This window comes from Hemiscyllium ocellatum, chromosome 4 (genome assembly GCF_020745735.1).
Source record: "Hemiscyllium ocellatum isolate sHemOce1 chromosome 4, sHemOce1.pat.X.cur, whole genome shotgun sequence".
Taxonomy (NCBI): Eukaryota; Metazoa; Chordata; class Chondrichthyes; order Orectolobiformes; family Hemiscylliidae; genus Hemiscyllium; species Hemiscyllium ocellatum.
The window spans coordinates 134,694,018-134,710,562 of record NC_083404.1 but is presented as its reverse complement, the minus strand read 5'-3'; the positions used below and the strand labels follow the sequence as shown (position 1 = coordinate 134,710,562).

The window sequence follows — 16,545 nt, the reverse complement described above, 5'->3', positions numbered from 1 at the left end:
TTGACAAAAAACGAGGACATCATCCGCGTACAACAAAATCTTATGTGATTTTGACCCCACTACTTGGACCGGTATATTATGATCCCTACGAATGGCCTCCACCAGCGGCTGAGTCACCAATGGAAAAAGCAATGGCGAGAGGGGACAGCCCTGTCAACTATTCCTAAAGATAATTAAATTACTTCACTACACACCATTGGTGAGAATTGCAGCAGGACGGTCACTGTAAAGACTTCACCCAAGCCAAACCACTCTAGTGAATAAAAAAAGGTACGGCCGCTCGACCCGGTCAAATGCCTTCTCTGCATCAAGAGAGATCACCAATCCCTGTAAAGACTGTTGCTGACAGGTTTGAATCATATGAAGTAACCTCCTAACATTTTTGGAAGATCTGCAGCCTTCTCTAAAGCCCATCTGGTCCTCTTTAATAATAGAAGGCAGCACAGTAGCCTAAATGCAAGAATCTTAGAAAGGATTTTAAAATCAACATTTAAAAGTGAACTGTGTCTTTAGGAAGGACAATCTTCTGGAGCTTTCCCTTTTTTAAGAATATGAGGGATATTGGCCTCTCTTAGAGATGGCTAGAGGTGATTATGAATGTACAAGTCATTAAACATGTTGAACATCGAACTTGACAGCATGCTTATAGTTCCTTATAAAATTCACTGGGAAGTCCATCAGGACCAGGTGCCTTTCCACTCTGAAGCTGTGTTACAGCCTCCTGCACCTCTTGTTACACACAGGAGCTCCAGATTTTTGAAAAACAACTCCATCCTAGCCCACTCATCCTCACAGCTTTCAAACTGATATAACTCAGAGTAAAATCTCCAAAATGCCGCATTAATCTTTTAGGAATCACAGGTTAGGTTTACAGCACCTTCCCTGAGTGACGTAATGGTTTGAGAGGCAGGGTACGCTAAGTACTTGTCCAGTTTGTCACCACGCTCAAACAACTTTGTTTTGCAAAAGTAAGCTCCTTCTTTGTGGTCTGCATGAGCCTGGAGTTCAATGCAGACTGAAGCGCTGTGATCCTCTGTAGCTGAGCCAATGAGGGCCTGTCAAAGTACACCTTCTCGGCTGCCTTCAACTGTGTTTCAAGCAGACATTGTTGCTCACCCTTCTGCCGCTTCCTACTGGCAGAGTATGAAATATTTAATCCTCTGGCATAAGCTTTAGCCGTTTCCCAGAGAACAGATGGGCTACTAGTCAAACCTGAATTAATGTGTAGGAACATGCTGAACTCCTTCGCGAAATACTCCACAAACTTAGTATCCTTTAGGATAAAGGGATCCACTCTACAGTGTGTCAGACCTGCTACAAGTGTCCTTAATCTTAACCACGAAGCACTTTGGAGTGTGATCGAAGATGATATTATTAATCGTACTGGATGCCACCAAGTCCAGGATTGCTACGGGAGTCAAAATTAAATCAATCCTCGTGTGGCACCTATGCACATTGGGAAGAAACAAAATCCCTGCCTGTAGGGTGGAGACGCCTCCAGACATCCATTGACCCTAACTCAAATAATTGCTTAGTTTGTAAAGAGGGTATTAGGGGGTCTTTGGACAACCTGCCTACCGCAGGATCCATACAACAATTAAAATCTCCCCCATGATAATATGCCTTGATGCAAGGCTAATCAATTTAGAGATCACATCTCCCAGGAATTTAAGGGGATGGGCCAGGGGACAGTAAACATTTAAAACACCATATTCTTCAACATTTATCAAAGCTTTAAGAATTACAAACCTCCTGCATGTGTCTTTAACATACTTTAGTAACTTAAATGTGAGATTCCTTCTAACTAATATGGCCACTTTCATACGCCTAGTATTAAAAGATGAAAAGTAAATCTGATCAAACCCATTCTGCTGTCATTTCAAATGTTCCTTATCATCCAAGTGCATCTCCTGCAATAAGGCAATATCCACCCTTTCCTTTTTAAAACTCAAGAGTACCTTTTTCTCTTGATTGGCAAGTGATTCCTCTTGATATTTCAGGTACACCATTTAAACAAGTCATTAGCCATAACCTTCTGTAGTAACATTTAGACTCTAGAGAGGAAGAACTCGAATTATAAATCACTAAGCTGTAATAAAAGAAAATCCACAGAACATAAAAACTACACAAACTAAAACAATTACAATTAACAAACCTACAAAACTATCAAAAGCTATATACAAGAAAAAACAAAAAACAAAACAACGTATAAAGCACCAATGGCACAGGATAGGGGAGTTCATCTCCTGCCAAAGGGGGCACCTACACAACCCAACTTCCCACCTCACTGCCAATACAGTATTCAGGGCATTTAAGTACCAGATGAAAATGTGTTGCTGGTTAAAGCACAGCAGGTTAGGCAGCATCCAAGGAACAGGAAATTCGACATTTCGGGCATAAACCCTTCATCAGGAATGAGGAGAGTGTGCCAGGCAGGCTAAGATAAAAGGAGGGACTTGGGGGAGGGGCGATGGAGATGTGATAGGTGGAAGGAGGTCAAGGTGAGGGTGATAGGTCGGAGTGGGGTGGGGGCGGAGAGGTCAGGAAGAAGATTGCAGATTTAAATACCAGAACTGGGTTTAAATTGTGTCAGTGTCTAGCCATCCCAACCATTTTCCCTTCACCTAGCTAAAGCCGCACCATAAACACATGCAAAAAAAAACAGAATAATGATGTAAACAAAGAAATTAAAAATTAATAGTGAATACCCCATCCATTCCCTAGTATAGCTTAACTTAGAAATTAAAATTAAAACCCTATCCATCCCCAAGCATAATTTAACCCAGATTATTGGCAAAAAAAAATAAGAAAACCCCAACAAGACTTCCCTTTTTATTAGAAAAGAACAGCATACCCAAAAAATGCTATTATCTATACATATTAAATTACTCAGCCTCAGTTAGCTTGTCCACAAAGTCTCTTGCCTTCTCTGGTGAGTCAAAGAAGTGTACGGATCCATTCAAGGTAGTCTGAAGGGTTGGTCCAGATCTTGCTTTTGTGCCATTACCCGATGAGCTCTTTCAGTCTTCAAACTTCCCATTCTAGTCTCCAAGTTAAGGAATTTTGGCAGCCAAGTCTCAAAAGATTCCACTGGTTGCTCACCTTCCTTCATCTCCAGCAGACCAACGATCTGAATATTTTTACTCCTGCCCGATCTCAAGACCATCCATCTGATCAAGCAAATTACGAACCTGAGTCTCCAGGGCCTGGATCCTATCCTTGGAGAAAATAGTCTCAGCTTCCACCACTGTGATCTTGCATTCAACCTCGTCTGACCTTTTCCCAAGGTCTCCAGCTGCTGTTTATGCTTCTGCAGCAGAACAGAGATTGGGGCCAGCTTGTTCTCAATCTGCTTCCCCAGCACCTCATGAGATTTCATAAGCTCTGATACTCGGGCCTGGTAAGTAATAGAGTCTGGTGAGCCTGTAGGTTGGGCAGCGGCCCCACCTTTGGCCGAACCTGTTCCCTTCATTGATATCCGAGCAGCGAGAATGAAGGTAAATGATTTTGTAGGACTCTGTGACTCTTCCAGGGTCCTAAATTACTGTGATGATCAGGGTAGGGTGGGTAGAACTCTGTCTTGCCTGCACTGTGGTGCAGAGCTCAGCACAGTGATCCTCCTAGATCGCCACCATATTGGATACCACCCAGATAATTTTTTAAAAAGGCACTATGCTCAAAAATTGTTTTCAGTAGCAGAGAGTAACTACTTTCACTTTATTGTACATTGCTTCTAATAAGTATAAATGGAATTGATATGGATTATTGTAATTTATTGCGAGCAATGGGAGGCGCAGTGGCTCAGTGGTTAGCACTGCTGCCTCACAGCGCCAGGGACCCAGGTTCGAAGACAGCCTCTGGTGACTGACTGTGTGAAATTTGCACATTCTCCACACATCTGTGTGTGTTTTCTCTAGATGCTCCGGTTACCTACCACAATCCAAAGATGGACTGGTCAGGTGAATTGGTTATGCCATTTGCCCATAGTGTTAGGTGCATTAGTCAAGGGTAAATATCGGGTAGGGTAATGAGTCTGGGTGAGTTACTCTTCAGAGGTTTGGTGTGGACTTGTTGGGCTGAAGGGCCTGTTTCTATACTGTTGGGAATCTAATCTAATCTAAAGCCAGTATTCTTCTGCAACTGCTACCATCATAGAATCACATCAAACAGCAGATGCTTATTTTTGGGTTTGCAAGCCTGAATTAAATGAGTACAAGTCCATACTCAATTAGAAATAACCAAAAGGAACATTTTGTTTGATTTAACATTTTTACTCAATCATGAAATGTGGGTGCTGCTAGCTAAGCCATAATTTATTGGCCTTCCCTAATTCCCCTCAAGATGGTAATGGTAGGCTGACTTTTCCAACTGCTTCAGTCCATTGGGCTGCAGGGTTATCAACTGTCATGTTAGGAAGGAATTTCAGGATTTTGACTTAACAACTGTGAAAGAATGGTAGTTAGGATCTAGTTCCAAGTTAGGATGGTGTGAGGGATGCTTTCAGGTGATGGTGTGGCCATGTGTCTGCTACCCTTGTCCTTCTCAATGGCAGAGATCACAGTTTGGAAGGTATTGTTAAAGGAGCTCTAGTGATTCATGCAATGTGTTTTGTAGATGGTGCACACTGCTGACAATGTATGTTTATGGTGAAGGGAATGAATTAAGGTGGTGGTGGATAGGCTGCCAAACAAGTTTACAGCTTTGATCTGGATGGTATCAAGCTTACCTCATATTGTTGGAGCTGCACCTCTTCAGTCAATTGGACAGTATTCTATCACACCCCTGACTGTGCCTTGTAGATAGTGGACAACCATTAGGGAGTTAGGAAGCAAGTTACTCACAACTAAATTCCTAGCCACTTACCTGCTCTTGGGGACTCAGTATTTATATGATTATGTAGTTCCAAACATGTTGATAGTAGCAGATGTCATTGAACGTCAGGGGGTAATAGTCAGATTGTCTCTTGTTGAAGACGGTCATTACTTGGCACTTGCGTAGTGAGAATGCCATGTATGCTTTTCAACCCAAGCCTGTACGTTATTCAGGTCCTGCTGAATATGAACTGCATCTCCTACAGAATCTGAGAACTTACAAATACTGCTGAATACTGTGCAATCATCAGTGAACATCACCATTCTGGCCTCATGATGGAAAGCAGATGTAGTAGCAGAAGAGATTGGACCCAAGATGCTATCCTGATCCAGTGATGCTCTTGGATTAAGATGTCTAACCTCCAACCAGCACAGAGCTTCTTTTGTGCTCAGTATGACTTCATCCAGTAAAAAGTCTTCTTCCCAATTCCAATTTTTTTTATGGCTCCATGCTGTGACAAGGTAAGTCATAGTGACCTCACCAATGGACTGCTCTATTGCCCATGCTTGGACCAGTGCAGTTATGAGATCAGAGCAAAACACAAACCAAACATCAGTGGGCAGAGTATTTCCTTGCAAATTCCACTTGATAGCAATATCAATGACACCTTCCTTCACTTTGCTGATGATTGAGCATAGACTGAGAGCTAACTGGTCAAGTTAGCTTTTTCTAGACAGGAGTATCTGGGCAATGTTCCATAATGTTGGCTGGAGATGTGTGTTGCAGCTGATTCCAATCACCTCAACTTTGGACACATCTAGTTCTGGTGCAAAGGTCTTCAGTCCCTTTCCTAGAATGTTGTCAAGGCCAATAGCCTTTCCAGTATCCAGTGCCTTTAGCCATTTCTTGTTATCACACAAAGTGATTCAATCTCATTGAAGACTGACATCTGTGAAAGTGAAAACTCTTGTTTGTGAGGGAATGTGCACATATGTGAGGGAGAGAGAGAGATTTTGAGAGTGTGAGCGTCTGAGCGAAGGAATCGGAGATGGATCATCCACTCAGCACTTCTGAATGAAGGTAAGCAGCACTAAGCTGCTAGACTCCCTTAGCATTGAAGGTGGGGTTATTTGTCAAGCCGCCTTCTAGTTGTTTAATTGTCCATCATTTCTGTCATTGAACTTCATAAATGAGCAACTGTTTTAGTTAAGTCACTAAAATTTTCAGTTTCAAGGAGAAATGCATTTTTAATTGAATGAATCATAACCACCTAACTGATGCTCCCTTCCCTCAACAAATTGGTTGAGAATTCTGTGAATGGTTTCTCTTCAACTGTCTACCACAAGCCTATTGTCCCGAAAGATTACGTGTATTCAGACCCGCAGATCTCAACACGATAAGAATGGCCACATCGGTACTCTTGTAATTAGGGGTCTAGCCATTTGCTCCCCTTGCATGTTTAACACAGAAATAGGACATGTAAAACAGAGGAGAGAAATAGGACATTCAGCCCATTGAGACTGCTCTGCCATTCAATGAGATCAAGTCTAATCTGATCAAAGGTATCTTCAGGACATGCGGCTACCCTGATCAAATTCTTTTTACACACTGTATCACACTTACTCAGAGAATAGTAAAAGGGTGCCACAATATTTTGAAGTGTTTAGTCTGAAGAATCCAAAAAAAAGGTCAACATGGCACTTGTATAGTGTGAATATCGTTTACATTTTTCAGCTGAAGCCTGGATGTCATTCAGGTCCTGTTACATAAGAACACTAGCTAGTTAAAAATCTGAGAAGTCACAAATGATGCTGAACACTGTGTAATCATCAGTGAACATCCTTACTTCTGAACTCATGATGGAAGGCACGTCACAATCAACACAGGCAGTTAAAGATTATATAGAGTTAAAATAAAAGGCCCATTAAATTTCTAGAAAGAGTAATAAATCTGAGGATTGAAAGGATTTTGGAATACAAAGGGGGACCAAAAAACTAATAAAGAAAGGAGGGAGAGCTTTCTATCAGTAGAAGGGAAAGTACTGGAATCTATTGTAGAGGTCATAAGAAGGAAATATTTTCCCGAAATGATGTGGGTCTATTGTAGAGATCATAAGAAGGAAATATTTTCCTGAAATGATGTGGGTCTATTACAACGTCAAGAGAATATATAATGGGGAAATAGAGAAATTGCAGGGAAGCTAAATGACTATTTTGTACTTACCTTCACTGACAAAAGTACAAAAAAAATCTCTGGAGAATTAGCAACCCTAGGGACTGAGCGAAATGAAGAATTGAAGAAAATTAATGTCAGTAAAAATGTGATGTAGGAGAAATTAATTATGAGTAAATCTCCAGAACATATCATATTCTACATTCCAGACTGTTTAAAAAAGTTAACTGTGAAGTCATGAAAGCATTGGTGAACATCCTCCAAAATTCTAGCGATTCTGGATTAGTTCCTGCTGATAGGATGGAGCAAATGTCATCTTCTACTTAAGAAGGTAAAGAAAGCAAAAATAGGAAACTACAGACCTGCCAGCCTTACATTAGTAATAAGGAAAATGGTTGATTCAATTTACTTGGATAATCATAATCTGATTGGCCAGAGTATGCATAGAATTACATTGAGAAATTGTGAATGACCAACTTGTTGGAGTGTTTTCTGAGGATATTGTAAACAGAATTGATAAAGGAGAGTTGATAGAAATATTATCCCATGAGCCCATGAAATATATCCCATAATCCCATGGATTATGCACGAGCTAACAAAGGATAGGGATAAACAGGTCACACTCACATCGGCAGGATGTGATGAGTTGGGTACCACAAGATTCAGAACTTAAGCCCCAACTGTTCACAATGCTGGGTATTGCTGAAAAAAGGCACACTTTCCAGCAACACTCAAGTCTATACTACCAAATAACTACTTGTTCACAAGATATTAATAATCTGAATGTGGATACCAAATGTAAGATTTCTAAAAACAACGATAATGCAATTCTCGGTGGGAATGTTGGTGTGAGCAAGATGCAGAGCAGCTTGGTCAGGATTTGGACAGACTTAGTGAGTGAGCAATTGCGCTGCAATTGTAAAATAATCCTGTGTGCCAATAGCTACACACACAACTAATTTATAATCATTAGTCAAGGCTGTGATGTGGCTCATTCATGCTTGCTAAAAGTGACAAACACTCATATTCAGGGACTCATTCTCTGTAGCAAAAGGAATACATTCAAACTTAGCACCATTTGGAATTACTCTGGGAAGTATTCAGTTACCCTATGCTTTCTCTATTGCCATGTCTCAGCCAATCAATGTCGACTTGCCAGCCAATCAGCACCTTTTCTTTCCTGTTAATAAATTGTTGCGATCATTTATAATTTGACATTCATACATTTGTCCTGAAAAGTACAAAATGAAAATCTTCAGCAACCCTTCTCTCTTTTCAATATTCAATTTAGAAATATGAGTAAGCCATTTAGCAGTTTTATCTGGCCCACCATTCTACATTATAGCTAATCCTCTACCTCAGTGCCACTTTCCCACACTACTTCAATATTCCTTAATGCCATTAGTTTCCAGAAACCTATTAATTTCTGTATTGAACCTACTTAATGATTGGGCTTCCAATGCCCTCTGGAGGAGAGAATTTCACACCTTAAGTAAAGAAATTTCTTCTCATCTCAGTATTAATTTACCTGCTCTTAACCTCAGATTATGGCCCCTGCTCTTGAATCACTAGCCAGGAGAAACAGCCCATCTATATTCACCCTCTCATACAGAGAGTCAGCCCTAAATTAATTTTAATAGTTTCAATGACATCATCTCTCAATCTTCAAAACTCAAAACCAGGGAATAGATATCCAATTTCCTCAAGGTCTCCTCAAAAAACAATCCCACCACTCCAAGGATTAATCTGGTGAAAGTGCATTCAACTCTCTCGATGGCAAGGACATCCTTCCTTAGATAAGATGACCAAAACATACACAATATTTGAGATGAAGTACTCCCAAAACATCAGCAATACATCTATACTTCTGTACTCAAATTCGCTTGAACTGAACATCAAGATCCTCTTCACTTCCAAGGTGCTTGCTGCAACTGCAAACTAGCTTTGGTGACTCATTGAAAGGAACACCTTTTGTACACTCACATTTACAAACCTCTCATCATTTAACTAGTACGCTGCCATTCTGCATTTTTCTAGCAAAACAAATAATTTCACATATATTTTCAGCATAATCCATCTGCTACGCTCTAGATTAGTCTCTTCACCTGTCCAGGGTTTCTTAACGCCACCTGAGATTCTCCACATAAATTACAACCCCAACTTTAGCATTGGCTAGTTTGGAGGTATTACAATTGGTCTCCAAATTCAAAGCATTTGTACAAATTTTAAAACCTAGTACTCAACCTTGCATTACCCTAATTTATAGGCTGCCATCTTGAAAATAATCTGTTTATTCCTACTTTCTGACTATCAGCCAATTCTCAATCCTTTCTTGTATATTACACAAATCCCATGCATTCTAATTTTATTTGCCAACCTCTTGCATGAGGCTTTATCAAATGCCTTCTAAAAATCCAAATACACTTGATCCATTGGCTCTCCTTTGCCTGTGCTACAAGTAATATATACTGAAAAAACTTTAAGTTTATCAAACATGGTTTCCCTTTCATAAAGCCATGCTAGGCAAAAACAATGACTGCAGATGCTGGAAACCAGATTCTGGGTTAGTGGTGCTGGAAAAGCACAGCAGTTCAGACAGCATCCGAGAAGCGGTAAAATCGACGTTTCGGGTAAAAGCCCTTCATCAGGAATATAGGCAGAGTGCCTGAAGGTTGGAGAGATAAAATCTCCCTCCAACCTTTTATCTCCAGAATAAAGCCATGTTACCTCTACCCCAATTTTACCATTCGTTTCTATAAATGTTCAGTTATCACATCCTTTAGATTTCTACATTTTCCCTAGTACTGCCATCAAACTAGTGGGTCTATAGTTCTCTCACTTCTTTCTTAAATTCTGGGGTTATATCTGCCACCTTCCAATCAGCAGAAACCTTTCCATAATTATAGAATTTGGAAGATAACCATCAATGCGTCTGCAATTTCTATTGCTACTTTCTTCAGCACTCTGGATGAAGCTCATGTCATCCAGAATATTTATCAGCCCTCAAAGCAGCTAATAGTTCAACTATTACCCCCTTACTAATGCTCATTTCTTTTAGTTGTTCAGTTACACAAGCTCTTTGGTCACTTAGCATTTCCTATAGCTTCTGTATTTTTCTCCATTAAATCTAACGCAAATTAATGGTCTAGTTTCTCTGCCATTGCACTGTCCTCAATGACGCAATTTCATGTCCTGATCTGTGACACTAACCTTATTCATTTCACTATTACGATCATCTTTACATTCTTTCCTCAAATGCATTCATTTTCTCTTTTTCCTTGAACAGCTCGATATATCTTGGATTGTCTTTGTAAACTGTGGCCCACAGGTGACATTTTAAGGTCCGCATGATTACTTCCGCTTCACAGAGATGACTATGATTGATATGCAATGACCAATGACACAGTCAAGATTATTTGTGACTAGGACTTGTATCCCCCAGATTTGGTAACTTGATTTGAGTCTCCCTTGTGGAAGAGTCTAGGACCAGTGGACATATCTAAGAATAAAGGATCACATGAGGATGAATTTCTTCTCTTAGGTTTACCATGGAGATCTGTAGAAGCTAATTCATTGAGAATTTTCAAGGCTAAGATGGGCAGATTCTTAATCAGTAGGGGAATCAAGGATCATTAGGAAAAAAAAACAGTAAAGTGGAGTGGAGGATGATCAAATCAGCCATAATCTGAGTGAATCACTGAGTAGACTCAATGGGCTGAATGGCCTATTCTGCTTCCATGTCTTTTTTTTATTCATTGAGGAGAAAGTGAGGACTGCAGATGCTGAAGATCAGAGCTGAAAATGTGTTGCTGGAAAAGCACAGCAGGTCAGGCAGCATCCAAGGAGCTGGAGAATCGACGTTTCGGGCATGAGCCCTTCTTCAGGAATGAGGAAAGTGTGTCCAGCAGGCTAAGATAAAAGGTAGGGAGAGGTGACTTGGGGGAGGGGCTTTGGAAATGCGATAGGTGGAAGGAGGTCAAGGTGAGGGTGATAGGCCGGAGTCGGGGTGGGCGCGGAGAGGTCAGGAAGAAGATTGCAGTTAGGAAGGCTGTGCTGAGTTCAAGGGATTTGACTGAGACAAGGTGGGGGGAGGGGAAAATGAGGATACTGAGAAATCTGAGTTCATCCCTTGTGGTTGGAGGGTTTCTAGGCGGAAGGTGAGGCGCTCTTCCTCCAGACAACATCACCAACCCAAGAAACCCAAACATATAAACAGAAAGCAGGAATCATCAACAGTGCTTCGTCTGGAGGCTCACTGAAGATGTTACCAAATATGGTGATGAAATGTCTGAAAATGAACCTTGCAGCTCAGCGAGCAAACTTACATCCTGATTTACCCAGCTTCCCTATCACAGCAAGACCCCCAATAACACTCCTTGACTTTGACTGAGCAGGAGCCAGCACTCTCCATGGTCCACTTGCCAACTGACTTTGAAGGATAGCCCTACTGATATGTGACTGGACCCCTGATCACTGTACAATTCCCCAATTGATTTATTGCAAGTCCCCATACTGGTTGCGCTGAACTTGTTGGACTAATTGCGGGCTATTTCCCAGTTGATATGCATCCCTAACCTTGACTGCCCCAGCTGGCTGACTGATTGCATCCACCACCTGGATTGAAGTCAAATGCTACCCTTTGACTTACTGTAGTGGGTTGCCTGACTTGACAATGGTCCTTCTTTACTTGATTGGGATTAATCCCCTTAGCCTTTGAGACATGGCCGTTTGACTAATGCATTGTTAGCTATTGGAGGTTTGACATTGATGTAGCCCCATGCCATACGGCAACATGCCCTAGCCATTTACTGATCAAAACTAATGACCATGAGAAGCTGCTCAGCTTTGTATCTGCAATAATCAGCTAGCTAATATAGAAGTACTAAGAGCCTTTAAGTTATGAATAAGGCAGCAAAATGCAACCAAGTACAAGAGGGCAAGGCAAAGATGCTACTAGTATCTAAGCAGTTAGAAAGTGAGTGAGTGCTCAGAGAGTAAGCAACAAGACCCAAGATGCATTCTGGTCCAATTCATGATATGAGTGGTTGTTTTGGCACACAAAGGGGTCTGACAGCAGCAATACAATGAAAGTGCAATACTGCAGTGGAGAACTGCATTCCAGGTGAATAGGAGATGTGCCATGTTGATGCTTAAACTGGCGTGTGTCTGATGCCAATGCTTGTGAACAGGGGTGCAGGTGGTAGCTGTCCATGGATTGTAGATACTGGCGACCACTGCGCAAGATGGAAGAAGAGCAAGCAGAAAGCTGGCTCTACCAGCTACCTACTCTGACTTTCATGTTAGAATAGAATAGAATAGAATTAGAATTAGACTAGAATAGAATAGAATTTAGAACAGAATAAAATTAAGAACAGAATAGAATTAGAATAGAATAGAAATGTATTGTCACATGTACTTTTATGTGGAAAATGCAGTGAAACGTTTTAAAAGTCAGCCCACTGCAGCACCTACATCAATGACAGTAGTCAGTCATAATAATAAAAAAAAACTTATGGCAAAGTTCATCACAGTTCAGTTAACGGCTTCTGGGCTCAAGGAAAGCTGATTAAGAAACAGTGGAATACCATGAAGATGCAGCCGACCCGAGACCACCATTCTGGGACAAGTTTGCCACACAGGGCCTCTGGAACACTGGGATGGAGGCCTCTGCCAAAGACCATCACGTCATATTGACACTGCCTTCCAGGCCACTGGAACACCTGGAAGTTGAAGGCGAAGAAGACCCCCACATGAGGAAGAGATCTCCAATCTGGGAGACAGCCATGCTGGGCCAAAGACGCTACTTTCCTTCAGACACTCAGGTCCAGCACAGGACCCGGAGCCTCAGCCCAGCCTGCGAGTCTGGGGCAGGAGAGTTGATGGAATCGTGACAGTCTAGTTTTTCTTTAGTGCATGGGAGGCTAGGAACCTAAGTATAAATGAGGCAAGGGTGTGTACTACTGACATATTAATGAAGGAAAATAGGCTTCTTGCCATTCACCAGTGAGATTCATCTCTAGCTATTCAAAACTTTGCTACAGAATCAAATGGATACTTTTTGATGGTGAGAATCATATTTTTCCACCATATTTTCCCAACCCGCCTGTCATTGTCCATATCACACAGGATTTGGAGAATTCAGCCTAATGATGTTCAAGTGAGTGAAGTAGAACACAGTGCAAAAGCAGGATATGGTATAGCAGAAGCAAAGAGGTGGATATACTTTTAAAATTTCAAAATTAAATTGAAACAGATTTTTTTAAACCTTAAAACAGAAACAGATGGAAGGACAAATAATTGATTATGAACGAACAGAGATAAATAGAAGGATGAGAACAGTAAATTCGCTGAAAAACAGCAGTTGTTAATCCATTGGGAATGGGTGTTTGGTCAGTTAAACAAATTACATTTTCATGGGACAAAAATGAATAATGCTATTAAGAGTTCCAAGAATATGCTTCTAAATCAAAGTAAGTTTGAAGGAATTGAACTACTACAATTCTAATCAAAATAATCATTTGAAAGAAAATTTTAAAATTGCTTTTCGTGTTTAATTAAACTTTTAGGATATTGTTATTGCTATTTCTCATTAATGTACACTGTCACCATAATTCAGTCAGGTAAACAACTGACCTCCTCAGCAGATACAAGCCAGAAATATAAAACTGCCTCTCCTCGAAGGTTACAGGTCACACAACAGATGCAGTATAACTACAACTCAGCTCTTTGAGTGCGTGATTTTAGTGGCACTCTATAAAAACCAATTCAAGGACCTCTACATAGATTTCAATAAGAGTAACTGAGCAGGCACATAATTTACATCATTTTGTACAACTGTACTCAGTGGTATGATAAAAGATTTTCTTCTTTGTCCATACCTTATAGGCACGATTGGCAAGATCAGTTTTATTGTCCTCAAGGTGGGGAACAGTGGTTTTGAACTACTGCAGTTTATTTGTTGAAGACACTCTATTATGACTGAACAAGTCAGATCTCAGAACGACAACTGGCTTGTGTTATGGACTAGGCCAGATCACTCAAAATGTTCTTAAACAGACAGCTTCCAGGCCATAACTTTGCAATTTGTTTCGGTAAGTGTGCTGTGAAAATTACCCAGAGTAAGATAGCTAGGTTGACTACTAGATTTTAAAATAGACAAAAATTTAATCAGAAAAATACACAATGAAACACAAAGAAAAGAATAAAGTACCCCTACAGAACTCGGCCTATCCAATTAGACTTAATTATGCTGTTCCGAATATACACAACAGTCCCAACAAGCAAACCCCCTTTAAAACCCAGTATAAATGAAACACAAGCTTAAAGGTTGAAGTTGAAGGGCAGAAGAGAGAGAAAGAGTTTCCCCACAGCCCCCTGTTGAACTTCTCAGTTCAAGACTAAAACTCCTCAGCCCAGCTAAAAAGCTGATCACTCCCCTCTCTTTATACAGGTTACTTCTAAAGCATGACCAATTTGGCCTGAAGTCTCAACTGTTTACATATAAACAAAAGGTCTCTCAAAATCCTTTTCATCTCTGGACCAAACCAGACTGATCAGAGTCCGGTCTGGTTGATTGTCCCTCTGAAAAAAAGTCAAGGACAAAGTCTCCTTGAGCCAAGGAACAGCTTTTAGGAAAAAAGGGATTAGCTTTGTGACACTTAATAAATGTTGACATTTTGCTAAAAACGTAGAGATTAGTTTCTGAGTACACTCATAAGAGTTTGCCAGTGTACTTTAATAAAAAGACAAAAATGATTATTAAACAAGAAAAATATGAACCACATTACACTCGGCAAAAATATTGTAAAATTTCATTGCAAACAATAGAAAAGGATTAATATTTAGACCATTTAATTTAGTCCAGCAGTATGCTCATAAACACCAAAATCTCAGTGAAGAATTACTAGTTTCGCAACACCAAAGCTTCTTGGTCAGGCCGCCAAAGCTGGAACCAGTTTCCTTCAGGCAAGATTGCTGCTGGACAAGGACCACAGAGGTCCGTGTAACAGGGAGAAACATTAGGGTGAACATGGCCCCTAAAGCATCCTTCATTTCCAATTAAAGCCACTATGTTCCTGGTACAACTCGCCACTCGCAATGTATCCACAAAAGCCCAGCATTTCTATTTACAAGGCTGCAGTGCAGTCCAGATGAGCACAGGCATTTCGAAGCTGCCTCCTCAGTGACCAATTCTGAACACATCGGAAAAGAAGAAGATGGTGTTAAAATTCTGCAACAGGGATTTGGAATCTCTAGTGGATTAGGCTGCACAAAGGAGAGGACCTGCAGATGAGGTCCTGCAACCAGACACTAGCTGCCTGTTCCAAGGTGGACACTCACTCAGTGCCTTCTCAACAATTCAGAGGAATGGCTCATAGTTCTGCAAGGCTGCCACTGAACTTATCTGCTATGCCAGGTTAAGTGCCACACTCTTCTCTCTGCTGTCTCAAAATTATTTATTCTCTGCTTTTACACTTACCTTACACCAAGGCTCATGGTCTGCCATTCTCATTCCTGCCTGCAAAATCTTTCCTCACCCACTTCCACCCACAATTTGAACCATATATTGGCCTATGTGCTGTCTGTTCTCTCCCACAGAACATCTCTTTTGTACCAGCAGTAAAAGCCATAGCAACCACTTTCAATTCAATCAATGATTCCTTTTCTTTCATTACAAGAAAAGTCAGTTCACAGCGGCACAGACAGGTGGGGGAGTGCCTGACCTTGGACTTCTTAGCCCCTCCAAGAACAGAATAGAATCACAGAGTCATACAGCATAGAAACAGATCTTCCAGCTCACCAAGTGTATGCCGACTAACAAATACCAATCCATATTAATCACATTTACCTGCACTTGGTCCATAACCTACTATCCCTGGAATTTTAAGTGCTCATCCAGATGCTGCTTAAATGTTGTGAGGGTACCTGCCTTCACTGCAGGGCAGCTGATAGCCTTGTGGTATTATCGCTGGACTGATAATCCAGAGACTGATAATTCTAGGCACCCGGGTACGAATGGGCCATGGCAGATGGTGGAATGTGAGTTCAATAAAAATCAGGAATTAAGAGTCCGATGATGTCCATGAGTTGATTGCCAGAAAAATCCATCTGGTTCACTAATGTCCTTTAGGGAAGGAAACTTTCATCCTTACCTAGTCAGACCTACATGTGACTCCAGACTTACAGGAATGTGGTTGACTCTTGACTGCCCTCTTGCCAATTAGGGATGAGTAATAATTGCTGGCCTAGCCAGCAACTCTCACATCCTATGAATGAACGAAGACAAAAAAAACTTTCTCAGATAGCACATTCCATATTTCTACCATCATCTGGATAAAGATTACTTTTCTCAGATCTCCTCTAAACTACTTGCTCCTTGTCTTAAATTTTCGCTCTCTGGTCTTGGACACATGGAAAAAAGATTCACACAATCTACTTCTGGCTTTACCTGTCATAATTTTGTATACCTCAATTAGATACCTTTCAGCTTTCTCTGGTCCGGGGAAAACAAATCAGTCTCTCTTCACAGCATGGCGTCTCAGTGATTAGCACTGCTGCCTC

At 40.9% G+C, this 16,545-nt stretch overlaps 1 protein-coding gene across 2 annotated transcripts in view; it reads right to left on the bottom strand.

The window, feature by feature from the left end:
* stk3 (serine/threonine kinase 3 (STE20 homolog, yeast)) overlaps window positions 1–16,545 on the bottom strand; it is a 448,082-nt gene that overhangs the window by 374,141 nt on the left and 57,396 nt on the right. The window lies entirely within an intron of this gene.